Source organism: Epinephelus fuscoguttatus, linkage group LG3 (assembly GCF_011397635.1).
Source record: "Epinephelus fuscoguttatus linkage group LG3, E.fuscoguttatus.final_Chr_v1".
NCBI classification, from domain to species: domain Eukaryota; kingdom Metazoa; phylum Chordata; class Actinopteri; order Perciformes; family Serranidae; genus Epinephelus; species Epinephelus fuscoguttatus.
This window is the reverse complement of record NC_064754.1, coordinates 17,889,202-17,906,506: the sequence shown is the minus strand read 5'-3', so window position 1 is coordinate 17,906,506 and position 17,305 is coordinate 17,889,202.

Below are 17,305 nucleotides of genomic sequence, written 5' to 3'. Positions count from 1 at the left end.
TTACATTTTTTTAAAAAGCTTCCCATACACCACATGCTGTTACAGTCGCTCCTGCACATAGAGGCAGATGTATCATTTGCCATTTAGTGTTTGAATAAATATTGTGACTCCAGCACTGCCTGTAAAAACAAGTCACGACTTTTAAAAAGTAGAACACAGATACAAATTACGTACATAAAAATTGCATCCATATAGCTCAACAGGTTTTAGAGTAATGGCAGCAAAACCAAAACTGTTAAAACTGACCCTTTGCTAAGTCCCACCCCCAGAAGCAGACTGGCCGATTGATTATAACGTAGCATCGGGCCGGCTCAGACCAGGGTCCGACCACAACACAGCTGTGCTCCATTGACTCTAATGCAGTCACTTCAGATTTCCTTCATTTTCAGGCTGGTTTTGTGGATTTGGAGCTAAATGTTGTGCCTGGGGCACGTCATGTATTAGTGACACTCATTACCTGGAGAGGTTGGAAAAAGATATACGCTTCTTCCTTGTTCCAAAACCAAAATCAAACCCTGGAAAGTGTAGGGTTAGCTAGCTAGCTGCTGAAGATATAGCCTACTGAATGTATACACATGCTGCTTTTGCTTTTTAATGATTATAACAGGGAAACAAAGACCGACCCTGCTGTACAGGAACCAGTGAAGGGAAGCAGGGAAACTTTGTTGATATTCAACCAGCTGTGTGTCATCACAGTGCACAGATGAACGTTGTTTGACTTCCCCTGGAGATCCCTGCCTGTCCGGTGGCGGCGGAGGTCCATGTCCTGGCAGCGGCAGGAGGCCGAAGCCAAACACTGTTCATCTGCACACACTGAGATGCCACACAGCTGGTTCAGTATCAGCAAAGTTTCCCTTTATATTCATTGTCTTGTGTGGCGATCAGCAGTGATGTGGTGGTTCACTTTTACACTGTGATCTGTAGCCTATGGTTCGGCTTTAGCTTCTAACTATCTTTGTCTTTTTAACCTGTTGTTGCTGCTGAGTCAGTTTGACATCCTGGATATATCCTTCAAACACAGACTGTAGACCCCTCTGTCTGCTTCTCTCTGGAATCACAGTTTCATTATTCCAGATTTATGATCATATTTCTTCAGGGAGTGCAGTTAGTTACAGTGTGGGCTCAATGCTTACTGCGACAGCTGTATTGACGGACCATCACAAAGGAGTGGGGCTTAGCGAAAGGTCAGTTGCCCAGGTCTCCCCTAATTAAACCTGTCTTTCCAGTCACTGAGACAAAATGGAGAAATGAGAAGGAGAAGGTTTACATACAGTAAAAATGTCATGATGGTCATGTGGGCACAATACAGGACAAAACAAAGCTAAATGTAAACTGTCAGAAAACTGTGTGTGTCAGACAGATTGTATTACAGCCTCTACAGATGCTTTCAGTGCAGTGTGTGTTTGTGGCAAGCGAGGAGAAAGAGGCAGTATATCTGCACTTGGGACAGGCAGGTGAGCTGGGCGTCAGGTTAGCAGTAAACCATGAATATTATAGTGAATGTTCAGTGTGAGCTACAGTTTGTCATAACCGTCAGACCAGTGAAGCTATTGTAGCGGCATATAGAGAAAGTGTTACACGTGTTCTGCGTCAGCTCTTCTGATCGGCCCACAAACGTCCTCCAACCTCTTACTGGGGGTTGTTCAATTCATAATCCTTACTTGTCCCTGACCCTGCTGCTTAAAAGAAGAGATAGCAAGTTCTTTTTTTTTTTTTTTTTAAATACTTTTTTATTGCCATCATTTCATTTCATGTATCTTGCTCATTACAAACAACATTCCAGTAACTCCCCCTCATTTTATAAGTTAAGTACCATCTGATATATTTGTTGAACCGTGTCTCTCCACTCATCTATCAAGGGACATGACTTCTGAAGCCGGTTTCTTATCTGTTTCATTGCTGTAAAACGCAGCAGTATTTATCATTTTCATTTTGTATTCTGTCATTTTGCCTAATGGCACAAAGTCAGCATTCAAATAAATAACACAGTTCATAATAATATTCATTTCCTTCTGTATGTGATTCCAAAACACTTGTAATGATCGACAAAACCAAAATATATGACCAAAATTGGCATACAATTCACCACACTCCCGCCAGCACTTTGACTGTATTTTGCAGTTATATTTGGGCAGGTGTTCTGGTGTTATAAAGTACTGTTTTTTATTTTCAATGCATACTCTCCCCAGTAGGGAGAAACTGTTGTTGAGTGCACATTCCGATTTATTTCTCTCCAGGTGTCTCAGGTATATGCACGTTAAGCTCCTTTTACCATTTTAATTTTGCCATTATATCGTTTTGCTTCTGACTGTTTTCTAAATTAGCGTAAAATGCTGAGACCTTAGGTGGTATTTTAACATTACTATAATTCAGTACCATGAATTGCACTAAAGGGAGAAGGTCATTGCTGGTTTTCTGTCCTGTTGTACAATTTTGAAAGTGACTTCTCATTTGGAGACAGAGGAAGAAGTGGGAGTGTGGTAAATGGCAGAGTTGCCTTCGAGATTCAAATGACAATTTCAATTTTCATTTAGACATTGTCCAAATATAGTCAGTCCCTTTTGTGCCCATATATGAATATGTGTAGAATTTTATATATTTTTATATACAGTATAAGGGGAACTGTTAGTGATGTCTTGGTCTACAAAACACCATCAGTGATGTTTTAAAACTTCATTTTATCTGTCTGAAGTCCTTAAAATAAATGACATTAACAAGAAATCAACAATTTAGTGCCACAAGGCCAAGTGACGACAATGAAGATGAATGTCAAGTGATTGCAAACTAAATTAATGTCAGCATTGTACTTGTTGTTCGCACCCCTTAAATAAAAAACAGCAAAAGTGATGTCAACATCCTGTCAAATGTTCCAGTCAAACAAGAATAGTGGGAAAAACCTACCCTTTCCCAAATCATAAAAAATACTATGTTTTGTTCTGTCACTCCAAGTCAATGTTTTTTACTTTCATCTTTCACTGAAGTCCAAATTTTCTCTTTTAAGGTTTGATAAATATGTGCCCAGATTTTATAAGTGAAAAAGACAGGAGCGATTGTGTTTGTCTCCCAAAAAGTAATTGATCAGAGGCAGGATGACATATACGGTCATCATCTGGCTCTGCCCTTGGGGCTCATATTGATAATACACTCATTTACAGAGGCCAAGTTGAAGGTCTGCTCCATTCTGCTACTGCCGAGATATTTTTTACACTGATTTAGGTGTTTAGCTGAAGTACATGCTCTTTTATAATCCAGTCCTAGAGAGCATTATCAGATAGAAAATGACAGCATAGTATGGTAATTTGTCTGAACAACTGGAATTTCAAATGACTTGTCTGGTACAGACTGCTGTGAAGATAATAGAATACCCATCTCTTCAGTCCATTGACTGTATGAGTTGTCTGATATCAGACAGCCAAAGAAAACAGTGTCAGACCCCATCCGTATCCGTTGCTCCAAATTCCAATTTCTATGTTCTGGTAAAAGTTTCTGTCTCCCTCAGTGCGAAACCACTACAAATATTCATTCATATCTATGACAGTCGAGCTTCAGAAGTAATGTGAAGTGATGGTCTCAAGCTTTGTGTAATAGATCCCCAGCGTGCGTGTGAATGGATTGTAAGAAGAAGAGGAGATGATGACGTTTAAATATATGCGAGAGTCTGTTTGTATTTTAATCATCATATGTTCCCAATAATGTTTAAGCTGTGCCTGCTGTACAGCCCTGAGGCAGTGCCAGTTGGTCCAACATTTGGATCCAGACTGAAATATTTCAACAACTATTGGACTGATTGCCATGAAATTTGGCATAGACTCATTCCAAGACGATAAATCTCTCCGACTTTGGTGATCTGACAAAAAACATGTCACATAGAAACTGTGATATTATATAAATTGTAATTACGTTGGTGATCCCGTCTTTTCATCTAGCGCTATTATCAGTTTTTGGTTTATGATCAAACATCTTCAAAACTAATGACATTCCCATCAGCAGTAAAGGCTTTTCTTGTTCAGTGCAAACAAGCAAGTGTTGGCATACCAACACACTAAACTGAGATGAACATGGGAGACATTGAGTGCGTTCACATGGACAGTTTAATTCCCTCTTCATTCGGAATGAAAGTTCATGCCTATTAAAAGTGATCTTGTAAACACCTAATTCGGAATGAAAATGGCCAATGCGACTGAAAATTAAATCCGATGTAAGGGGCTGGAATATTCTGTTTCTAATTCCGAATGAAAGAATTTCTCGCACTTGTATACACTCATTCCTCTTTAAGTTCATTCCGGTCTTTCTGCGCATGCTCGTTTCCTTGCCCTTCTGGCGCGATGACGTATATAGCGCGCATAGCAGCGGGCTGAGATAGAGCAGTCGGACTCTAACCAGTTTTCATTCGCCAAAGTATGGCCTTCTATCTCCCTTCTTCGACCTTCTACCTCCCTTCTCCTCCTCCACAGACGAAGCATTAGCAGAACAAGGTTGTTGTCGTACTGCTGCTTCAAGAATATAAGTGAAACAAGCCCGAAAAAGGCACTAAGAACGGCGTAGTCAGGTATCTTGTTATCCGGAACGAGGACTACAGTGTTTTCTTCTGGTAAACGCATAACATCCGCCCCGCCCCCTATCCAATCATAAACCTTCCCTGCCCCAAACCTTGTGCGGACCCAAATAAAGGCGATTAAACTGATCTCCCGTGTAAACCCTCATTCAGAATGAATATTTCTCATGTAAACTACCTGGAAAGACTTTAATTCCGAATGATTTCATTCAGATTTATTTCATTCTGAATGAGAATTATCGTTCAAAGTTACCACTGCGCTCTGACCCTCCTGGTGTGTAGTCCAAATAAATATCCAGAAAGAACAAAAATAGTTTGAGGATCGCACACATATGTCCGTCAGCAGATAAAAAGTTTTTAATGAAGCCTTACAAGCATTTTTAAGGACAAAGCGCTTTCGGCCGTCCGGTCTTCATCAGTGTGAGTTACAAGACTAGCAGTGCATGCACTAATTTAACAGCTGCAGTGGAGTCTGCAGATCAACTGTGTTCAATCAACAATCAACCGATACAGACCCTAGAGTGGCATGTAAGATGGTACATGCTACACACAACATATTGGAAACAAAAGACAATAAACAGACAATCCAATATCACATTCATATGTGCTGAGTTAAAAAACATGTCTTTCACCAACTCCAGCTGTTACTGAAAACATCAGGTATGACTACTGTTCATACATCAGGACAGGTACAAGTTGATTAAATATATAACAGTTGATCACAATTTGGACATACTAAGGTTCCCAACATAGACTAAGGGGAGGGAGACGAGGGGAGATGGACCCACAGACGCAAGAGATGGTAACATCACCGGCAGAATCTCTCGTCTTCAACCTCTCTTTCCATGAGCTCACTGACACACAGAAACAGGTACTGTCAAAGAGACTCTCATATGTCCCGACACCGTTGATGGACTCATTCACTGTAAAAATTGAGATGAACAGATTTTTCAGAAATGTCAAATTGTAAACTCAGAGTCCAGAACGATGCCTGATTCTACTGAAACAAGGGTATTTAAACCTAAAAGCACATTCAATCCCATTGTGAGCAATCATTCCATAAATACTTTTTGTAGACTGGTAGAAGAGGAAGTAGAAAGTGCATTTGAACAACAGGGACAGATGTTAAAAAGTAAAAGGAAAAACCTCACCCATGCTGAGAGAGAAGCTTTGAATGATTTGGCAAAAAACAGAAACATTGTAATAAAACCATTGCCATTGCATTGCCGTAATGAACACAAATAACTGCAGTGAGACAATAAAAGAAATGTTGACAGACCAAACATATTATAAGAAATTGTTGTTGAACCCTACTGAAAACTATAGGCATGAACTAAAAAATATCATTCAAAAGGGTAAAGACAATAAATGGATTACTGAAAAGGAGGCAAAGTTTTTATTCAATGAGTTTCCTGTCACACCTGTGTTTTACGGCTTACCTAAAGTTCACAAATCTTTGATTAACCCCCCACTTCGTCCCACTGTTTCTGGCAGAAATTCTTTGACAGAAAATGTGTCTAAATTTGTGGACTATCACATTCAGCCATTAGTTCGGGATCTGCCCTCATATGGGAAGGAGACAACTGACTTTCTTACCAGAATAGAGAATATTGATAACGTGAACAACAGTGATTGGTTGGTCACACTTGACGTTTCAGCTCTGTATACTAATATATCGCATGACCGAGGTCTTGAAGCTCTGAACCACTTCTTAGACAAACGCATTGAACAGAATCCACCAAATGTGTTTATCCGAGAATTAATGCACTTTATCCTGAACAGAAACCTATTTCTTTTTGAAAATGATTATTATCAACAAGAATACGGTTCAGCCATGGGCTCTCCATCTGCATGCGCTTACGCATGCCTTTTCATGGGAAAATTTGAGGAAGAATTCATTGACAATAATCAGACGTTCAAACAATACATCAAACATTACTCTAGGTTCATAAGCGACATATTTCTGATTTGGTCAGGTGATGAGCGGAATCTACTGAGCTTTTTTCCCTATCTAAACTCATGTATGGATTCAATTACTTTTTCAGTGGAAAAAAGTCTAGAGTGCATTAACTTCTTAGATGTAAAACGGATCAAAAATAACAATTCAATAACCACAACAATATTCAGAAAACCTACTGACAAGAATAATTTACTAAACTTTCAAAGTTACCATCCATTGCCTCTAAAAAAAGAACCTATCCGTCAGTCAGCTATACAGACTGAAACGCATCTGTAACACACAGGAGGAGTTCAACTGTCAGAGTGAAAACATGCTTCACAGGTTCAGACAGAAAGGCTATCCCGAATCATGCCTTCACTCAGCGTTAGAGACTGTAAACAAAACTGAAAGGAAAACGCTATTTACCAAGACAAAGTACATTCTACAAATTACATCCTTACATACAACCCTCTCAGCTCTGTCATCAAATCTACTGTCTTGAAACACTGGCACATTTTATCATCTGACAGAGCGCTAAATAACACATTTCAATACCCACCTCTATTCACCTACAGAAGAGCCGCTAGTTTGAGAGACCGTTAAGTGAAGGCTGATTCTTGTCATGCTAGACCTAAATCATTTATTTGCAGTAGTTTTCCTTGTAGATCTTGCACTTCGTGCGACAATATGGTAAAAACTGACAAATTCCACGATCTGCATACTGGAAAGGAGTATAACATTAGATCTCTCATTACCTGTAACACATCTCATGTCATTTACTTACTGTTTTACCCATGTAGGAAATACTATATTGGTCAGACAGCCCGCAAATTAAAAATCAGGCTGAATGAAGATAGAAGCAGCATTAAACGGGCCGACATGACATCCCCTGTAGCACGCAACTTCTGTGAACATGGACACAGGGTTAAAGATCTCAAATGTATCAGCATTGAGAAGGTGTCTGGGGGGTCCCGTGGCCCTGTGGCGGGTGGGCCGGGTGGCGCTCTGGGGGCTCTGTGGGTTCCTGCCGGGGTTCCGCCTCCTGACCGGCTGTGGTTTTTGGGCCCTCTGCTAGGGAGTCCCGATGGGGGATCGACTGCTCGTGGCGGGCCGCTCTCTCCTGTGTGTTGGTGGGGGCCCATCCTAGGGGATTCGGGTGGGTGGCCCTTCGTGCGCCAGGGACATATGCCTTGCAGCATCACCGCCTCCTTGCCTCCCTCGTCCGCCCGGGCCTGGGTGGGCTCTCACTACCGTCTGGTCCGACGTCTGCTGGTGGCCGGCACCTGGTGCGGGCCCGTCCGGTGTGGTGCTGGTTCTCTCCCCGGGGGCGGTGCCGGGCCCCCACGCCTGGCTCCTTGGGTCGGGGGTGGTCCCTGGGTGCGTCCATGGGTGGGGGCTGGGGGTGGTGGCGGGTGGGCGGTGGTTGGGGGGGGCGCGTGCGGTCCGTGTCGGGCAGTGGGTGGGTGGGCCCTCCTGCCCCGCCTATCTGGGGTGTGTCTCTGGCTCTCTGGGGGTGCCGGGCATTGCCACCCCGGGTCCTTGGGCCTGCGCGGTGTCCTGCGGCCTCTGCGGCTCCCTGGTCTTGGGGTCTGGGCGTTCCTGCGGTCTTGGGGTGCCATACCGCCCCCCTTCCCCCGCAGGGCTGGCCCTGGACCCTGGTGATGGTTTTCATAAACACACTGGGAGGGTTCAAATACACGCATGCATGTTAGATACTTCAGCTCCGTGACGCATCGCAAAGAACCGATGGGATCACTCCAAAGGGGCCCACTTGCTTCTCAAACCTACCACACCGTGCTGGCAACTCTTCTCTGCAATCGGGCTTTCCCCCTCCACCAAGACTCTCACATTTTTGGTGTTCAGCATAAACTTCTCTTTTGTTTTTGTTTTTCAGTACAGTATAGTAGACATGTATATGTTTATTTTTGATAATCTGCATGGAGCACAACCACCTCAAGGCCACAATACATCAGCTACACTGCCTGTTTCTCATGTTTTTTTGTTTGTTTGTTTGTTTTTCCTCCTTCTTCTCCGCATGCACTGTCACTATATAACTCAGGACTTAAGCACCTGCCCCCTCCCCCTTGCTTGTTTCCTTACTTTCCCCCTGACACACTTTGGTGTATCACGGCCCTCTCTGGCTCATATTAGGAAGTTTTTCCAATAAAGGCTGTTAGGCTAGTCTCCAGGGAGGGTGGGTGACGGTCACAACCACACATTATGGGTATAAAATGCTTGACTGCAAGATTAACAGTGCATCAATCTTCACAAGAAGCTTACACCCTTTTGTGGCGCTAAGCTATGAAGACCACTGCAGACAAGTAGGGAAAAAAAAAGAGAGAGAAGGTGGTGTTGAACCGCAGAGGTGGCGACCAGGAAAAAAGACTGTTACAATGCGAATGCGCCTGGATCCACAAACTAAAAACTCTTTTTCCATCCGGCATGAATGAGGATTTCAATATGTGCCCTTTTTTGTAATAGTTGACACAAACTTGCCTCCATGTTTCTCTCCACCCATGTCATTAAAAGAAATTGAAAAAATTTGAAATCTTTTTTAGGAAATTCTGATAGATTTTTTGAAGATTGGTTTTTCTGAGGAACCTTACATCTATAAATATGAATACAAATTACATCTGACATTTAGAGTTTCCCAGACGGGTTACATGGAGTCTATGTTAGGAACCTTAGTATGTCCAAATTGTGATCAACTGTTATATATTTAATCAACTTGTACCTGTCCTGATGTATGAACAGTAGTCATACCTGATGTTTTCAGTAACAGTTGGAGTTGGTGAAAGACATGTTTTTTAACTCAGCACATATGAATGTGATATTGGATTGTCTGTTTATTGTCTTTTGTTTCCAATGTGTTGTGTGTAGCATGTACCATCTTACATGCCACTCTAGGGTCTGTATCAGTGATTGTTGATTGAACACAGCTGATCTGCAGACTCACCTATCTGCAGGTGATTGTTGATTGAACACAGTTGATCTGCAGACTCCACTGCAGCTGTTAAATCAGTGCATGCACTGCTAGTCTTGAAAATTAAACTGATGTAGGCCGGACGGCCGAAAGCGCTTTGTCCTTAAAAATGCTTGTAAGGCTTCATTAAAAACTTTTTATCTGCTGACAGACATATGTGTGCGATCCTCAAACTATTTTTGTTCATTCTGAATGAGAAGCCATCATGTAAGCGCACCCATTACCTGCTAAAGATAAGCATGGTAGCATTGTCACTGTGAGTATGCTGATCTATGTACAGTATGTGGTACAGCTCAGTGGAACCCCTAGCATGGCTCTAGACTCTTCAGGCCAGAACACACTAGTGGCGAACATCGTGTGTCAAAAAATGCTCCCTTATTATTTTCAATGTACAACCCCACACCGGTGGTGGCTAGATGCACAGCTCCTTGACGCGCCGCCCTGCAACAATTTATGCCACTGTCCTATTTCCAGCCTCACCACCCCCGAAAGTAAGTACATTTTTCCCCCACTCATTTTTCTTGTACATACCAGCTCCCGTAGCAGCTCTTCTTCTCTGCTCCTGTGGCAGCTCGACTCCTCTCCTTACCGCGGGTGCATAAAGAGAACTGTTGCTGTTGCTGTCTCGTGTGTGTGACAAAGACTAAACAACCTGGTCATTATAAAGACAAAAGCCTAAAAGATATTGCCTGGTGAGTCAAAGCTCTGGAAACTGGCTCTTCAGGTGAGAAATCAAGTTTAATTAGGGGCTCTCTGCACGTGATTTTAAGCTAACGTGAGATGGAAGTGAAAGTAGTCATATCATTGTGTGGTCGTCTGTTAACAAGCTGCAGTGCAACTGTGAGGGTCCAAAGGACAGAGGGATGTCGTATGCTGTATAGCCCTCTGAGGCAAATTGTGATTTGTGATATTGGGCTTTATAGATAAAGTTGAATTGAATTGCAACTCGTCCAGTTTGTGCTACTTGACTTACCACGCTGCGACAACGCCAGTATGTTCTCAGCTTTATACTGTGAAAATTAAGTGTTCCATTAATTGTTGGAGCAGTGTATTATGAAGATAACAGTGCACTTTGTATTAATTTGAAATGTGCAAGATATTCAGAACAATATTCAATGTAGCTTCGTCCATTGTCGTTTCATACCATGTTTCATATCTTAACATATTCGCAATATTTTCCTAGTTAGACAAGATGTAAACACCCTTCCCAGTCTGATTTTCTTGATAAAATAGAGATGAATTGAGCATAGATTTCAACAGTCATTCATCAGTTATGACTGTGGGCTTTTCTGAGGGGAAAAAACAAACAAACACAGACATCCATAGATGATATCTGAGGTGGCAGTGACACTTTGTGTATTGTGCATTTTCCATGACCGATGAAAACACAACAGTGATTATTACTTTATTCTTCTCTGCCTGTTTTTTCTTCTTCTCAATACCAGCTGAACTCTCCAACTCCATTAGGGAAAACAGCAGCAACATCTTCTCCTCAGATAAAAAGATATGCTTTTGCAGCTTTTTTTTTTTTTTTTGTGTGAAAAATCCTCCATTCACGCTTTTAAATTCTGAGATAACAGAAGGAAGAGATGAAAAAGGCCAGACATGATTCACAGTCTGATCAACTTGCCAGACTCGTCTGGCAGGCAAGGCTAATATGCTCACGTACAGTATGGGCTTAAGACAAACGCAACCATGACTGGGGCTTTGGAGTCCGTTTACAGTACTAATATTTGGGTAAAGCAAAGGTTTTTCTCTGGGAACACTGGGGAAAAAATGTATTGAAATGCAACTCGAACACCAAGTTAAGATAACAGCAGTATTAGGGGAAGAGTGAAGGACTAGTTTTATTTCTTTTTCTGTTCCTAGTAATCTGTCCTCTTTTTATATACATCCAATTAAGTGCTTAATCTGGCCATCAATGCGTGGTCACTCACTTCACACCTATCACAGTAAGCACCAGATCTCTCACGATTGTGTCCGCATGCCTGTCTGCACTACTGAACATCTCCCTCAGTCACGCATGACCACCAATTTAATTGACCACTACTCACAGAAAATAAAGAGGCAACATGTTCAAGGAGAGGCGTCTTTTATCAGACATGCCTTTAGAATAAAGTTTCACATTGAGATTTCCACTCAAATTTAATTAGCGTCTACAGTCCCTCATTAGAGGCTTGGCACTTTGCTTCTCGTTTCTCTCTTTTGGCCTGTCACACGCGTTCGTGCTTCCTCTCTCCCACTCCATCCTTCTTCCCTTTAGACTCTTGTCATTCAGTCAGACGCCTCCTAAGATAGTTGTGCTTGTGTTTAATGATTACTTAAGCTCTGACATCAGTGCAACTGTCATTGATTATGAAAAATTAGCTCCCCTTCTGGCCTACTCCAGTGAGCTCTAAAGCCTGCTTTGGAGGAGCTTTTTGTCTGCTGCAGTTGCTTTGTTTGGAAAATGTGTCTAAGCCCTGTGCCATGAATACTGATCGGGGAGGAGAAGGTACAACACCATCTTGATCAAGTAGTGTGCTGGCCAGAGATTTTTATTTGCAGTTGGACACAGAAGAATTGTGGTGGAGGAGGCTTATAAATGGAAGAAGTGGTGATAGTGCAGACAGTTGTAGCTGGAATACCAATGCAGTTCTGAGCTGTATCCCACCTGTAGTTTTATGGACCTGTGCATGAGGCACAGAGTGCGTTGGATCCTTTTGTTCATTTGCCTTTAAGTGGAATGACTTTGCAAAACATAATGCAGTTTTAAAACTTTTACATTTTGTACACTCTGAGTAAGTCAGTGAAACTGAACTTTCATACAGTAGCACTTTAAAAAAAAGCAGAGTTACACAGTGCTTCACAGACAGAAATAAAATAAAATAGCAAAGTAATTTTATGACAAATCGTCCCTTGCTTTGTCAATTATTCAGTTGCTCATATGGGGCTCATATGATAGGGTATCATTTGATCCTGTGTCACAGATGTCACTAAAGGCTGGTGATACGCTGCAGTTTTCTTATCATCGGATGAGAACAAAACAATCATCTCAAAAAACAGTACATTGTAAGGGTTGTCAATATATGATCGTAGCAGTAAGGAGAAAGTTGGTGTTTCTCAAAGTCAAGGATCCTACTTTAGTAGGACAGGTCCTTCTAAGGAAGGATCCTACAGAGGCAAGGCAAGAGTCCTTCCTAGCATTCGGTGAACACACATTGGAACAGGCTAGCGAGTGTCTCCATGTGTGCATCCTTAACCCTTTGGAGACTGAGGGGTTTATAGTGGAATACTGGTACTTGTATGATATATACTCCTAGAGATATTAATCCAAAGAAATGACACATTTGTTAACCTCTCAAACTCCGCTCGGACGCCCGCGTCCGCGCTCCCTCCCTCCTCTGTTAAATGGTATCTCACAGGCGCACTATGTCATCAAATCGTGTGATGTTTGGTATTACCGTATTCAGGAAGCTCTCGACTTTTCAAAAATGGCATTGTTTTTCTTTTATTTCTTATGTATTTTGCACCAGAGCAGCCTAAACACACAAAGTCACACCTGATTTCAATAAGGTACAATGTTCGAAGCTGGCTGAGTGTTGTTTGATCACTGATAGTACTGTTTTGAAGCCCAGGGAGCGCTCTTGTCATTTGGAGCCTCGCCTGGATCTTTTCATGGAAAAAACACTGTAGAATGGTCATACTTTGAGCAATTTTCTTCAAATTTGAAACAAATGTTCATTGATAGTTTGCCTACAGCTCCACAGTGTCATTTGCCTGCTCAGATGAAGCCACAGACAGTTATTCATCCTGAAACACATTTTTTATTTTAATTTAGGCAAAATCTTCAACTTTTTACTGACTTCAGAGGCCCATTACTCTGTCTCTGTATCACCTAGAGTGTTTCTGACACATTCACAAGAAACTTCAGACAGTTTTCTTTCTGGCAAGACCTCATGCATGCATGTAGTCAGAGCAGTTCAGAGGCTACAGTCATTTTAAATTGGGTATGTCATTTTAGGCGTTTTCGCTACAAAATGGGGGTGGAGTGCAAGAGGTAAAAATCCTGCCAAGCTCTGCCACAAAGAGGCCCCGTCTTCACTCCCAGCAAATCATGCGCAAAGAATTGTGGGTACTTTATACACGCTCAGGGTCGTACGTAGGATTTTTGAAATACCGAGGTCATTTAGTCGTGGTGCACGTGGAGGGGTCAGAAATTTTTGTCAATTATATATCAAAAGCCTTCAATCTGGTGTACTTTGACAGCCAAATTAAGAGGCTACTTCTATAAAGAACTACACACATCATATTAGATTAATCCCATCTTATCATGTTTCTCTTCCCACTTCATACTGTAGCGTAATTGCCTTTCACCAAACTTTGTTTGTGAGTATTTATAATTATGTTTGAACCACTTATTCTTTAGCAGGAAGTACTTCTCTTCATCTGTTAGTTGTCAGTTATATTAATTTTTATATCAATTAAAAAAACAAATCTGTATGACTAAATTCTTACATTTTTACATGTATCTCACCATAGCAAGTTGGAAGTTGACATATTCTGCCATATATGAAGAGGGGAGACTCTGGAATCTGGCATTATAAGAACCATGATGCTGGGACATTCTGTCACTTCACAGCTGTCCAAAACATGTGGTTTGTGCCAGGCGGACATGATTGTATTTTTTCATTATTGCAAGAAATTCCATTGACTCATTCACAAGTCAAAAATGTGTTTTATCTGAAAGAAGCATGCAATATTTACATCTAAGATAATAGAAAAATAGTCAACCAAGTGCAATGATCTCCTCCAAGATAATATTTGCCACTTTGCAGTAAAAAAAAAAATTATGGACGTTTTCTTGTCGACATGATCTTGACTTACTTCTCTGTGCTCCGTGCTGCTCTTTGGCCTGACCTGAACGTTTTTTGTTGTTGTTTTTCAGTTTCAGTTATATATTGGGGGGACATTTTGGGCACGGGGGGGGGGCGACGACACATGTCCCCCTCAATGTATATGGTGACTACAGCCCTGTCACGCGTGCATAATTAGGCTACAGTTGTCTGGGTGCGCAAAGGTGAAGTGCGCTGGTCTTGTCATACAAAGTTTGATGGAGTGTCAACTGGACAATATGGAGATATCTGCATCTTCAAAGCTGGACTACAAATGTGGATAGACAGGGAGAAACACACGCAAGCCTAAGACGTGGTAAGATACGATATTCCTCACTATATGAAGTGACTGATAACAAGATCTGTATAATGGGTTGTAAAGAAATTCGTCAGGTTTTTATTTTGTAGACAATTGATCTGGATTTATAGTGTGATGGGATGACAGCACAATGATGTGTGTGGTATCCTCGGAAAGCTCTGGTCCTGCACTTTCATATGATATGTGTGGCATTTCTCTGCGACCCTGCATTCGTGAGTAATCCATCTAAGAATAATGTGTGTGCAAAGCTGTATGAAAGCTACCAGAAATTTCTTTTTTAAATAATTGTTATTATGGAGAAGAGAGAGTCACTCAATCACCTTCCATCGGTCCTCCCACATACTTTCACCGCACAAATGAAATGGTTTATTTTTATTTTCATTTTATTCATTCATTTAGGTTGGGAAAAAATACCGAGGTCATGACCTCAACATTTGCTGAAAACTACAGTGCTCAGCTGTTAAATTCAACTTAAATATGTTTTAATGAAATGCACAACAAACACAGAAGCAGTCGTTGCCTTGGAAAATCTTTGGTGTTAGGCTTCAACAATGCTAATTAAATGTGTATGAAAAGAAAATTAGAGATGTTAAAACAAAATTAGCCTCTAAGACATAAAATAGACTTAAAAAGATATAAAATAGAGCAGGTGGCCTCAGACTTGTAAAACTATATAGCGGTGGTTCCCAACTAGAGAGTCTTAAGGCTGCTGTGAAACTGCACCTACTTTGGGCAACAAAAAAGTTAATCTTAGGTGCACTGGTGCAATGGACAACCAAGAAAGGACGGGAGAGAGATACTCTCTCTAATCAATGCAACTGGGCTGGACAGCCACAAAAAAGGTTCACAGCCTGAGATCAATGCAAAAGAATATCAAAGTGCAAAAAATAATAAAAAGTGAGTAAAAACAGCAACAAATTTTTCAGTCCTTGACTGTCGTCTGTGAGCACTGTCCAGCCCAGTTGCATTGGTGTGTGGGTATCTCCTCTGCCGTCCTTCCAACTGGTGCAGCCATGGGGTCCAGATCTTTCCTTAGGTCAAGGTCCACACATTTTAAAAAGTCTCATACTTGTGGTCGGCCATATTGTCGAGCTAGTTTGCTGTGTCTGTCAAGTAAGTAGCTGTGCGTTAGTCACTCATTCTACAACAGGAGATGGCACTTCAAAATAAAAGCTTTGTGCAGAATGAAATTCACTGTGCTTAAAAAATAAAGTGTGTTTTTTACAAACTTTACATGTTTGCAAGTCACTTACAGTCCATTCAGAATGGACCCACGACCAACTTTTGGACCACAACCCACCAGTTTGGAACAACTGCTAGATAGTACAGTTTCATTTTTTAATGATTTTTCACTGCTCATGATCTGTTGTCAAACTGTCAAACCACGCACCGCTGATCAAATATGTATCGATGTGTCTGTTACTGTATTGCCTACTTCTCTCTTCAGATGTTTTCAGAAGCATATTTTAGTGTACTGTTTAGCTGTGAAATTAGAAAACTTGACACCAGGTGGCCATGGTGAAAACAGTTGATGCAAAACAAAGCAGCGCCCACCAGCCATGTCGACTGTGTGATTCAGTTTTTACTAACTAGAAGGAAAAAAAAAAAAAAGAAAGATAATTGGTGCCCTAGAGGTGAAGCCTGACTATACTTAAGCTCTTCAGTAGCCCACTGGACTGGTTGAAATTGTAACCAATCCATGCATTGATGGGGTCACTTCCACTGGCACATGCTGCTGCAGGGGTAAAAAGATATGGCAAATCAACTCCAACTGGACATGTTAGAAAACAGATCAGTATCAGGCACTAGTGTCCTGTGAGACGGAGTCAGGGCTCACAGATTGTTTTATTTGTTGTAGATCTCAACAATTCACCAAAAGAACAAAGTAGACATGCCTTAATATTGCATGATCCAAATCTTCGTCATAACTTACCATTTTCAGCATGTAGGTTATTAGCTCAAGGTTGTTGTTTCCCATAGCGAGGGGGATTTTAAAAACCTGTGGCCTATAGCCACAGTCTACATCCGGTGAGTCAGATTACCGGCCTGTGTGTGTCCTCATGTGTATGCATGAGACAAAGAAAATAGGAATCCTCTTACAGAAAAACAGCACTATGATGCAACTAGCTGTCAAAAACTTCAAAAGGAACCATTAAGGTCCACCCCCCGTCTCCTTTATCTGTAACTGCATGTCCTATTTAGGGTCGCAGGGGGGGCCACAGCCTATCCCAGCTGATACTGGGCGACAGGTTGCCAGACTGTCTAACGGCTGACAACCATTAATGCCTAAAGCCAATCCTGTTTTAATAGAATCGGAATCTAGTGAAATTCATAGCAAAGTAGGTCTTCACATACAAGGAATATGCTTTAGTGTAGTGGTGAAAAACATAGTAAGAGAAAATTAAATAAAAAATAAAAGCAAGTGTAAAAATCTAAAATCAAAAATGTAGAAAGGAAAAAAATACAATAAAAATGTGAAAATAATGCTTAAAAATTGAGCTAAAAGATACTTAGAAAAATACTTAGGATATGTTTGAATAAAAAAATCATTAGATCATTTGTAAACTAAAAACACAAAGTTCAGTTCATTATCAGACTTTTAAAAAGCTCCACTCTTCAACCCATTTCTGAAGTA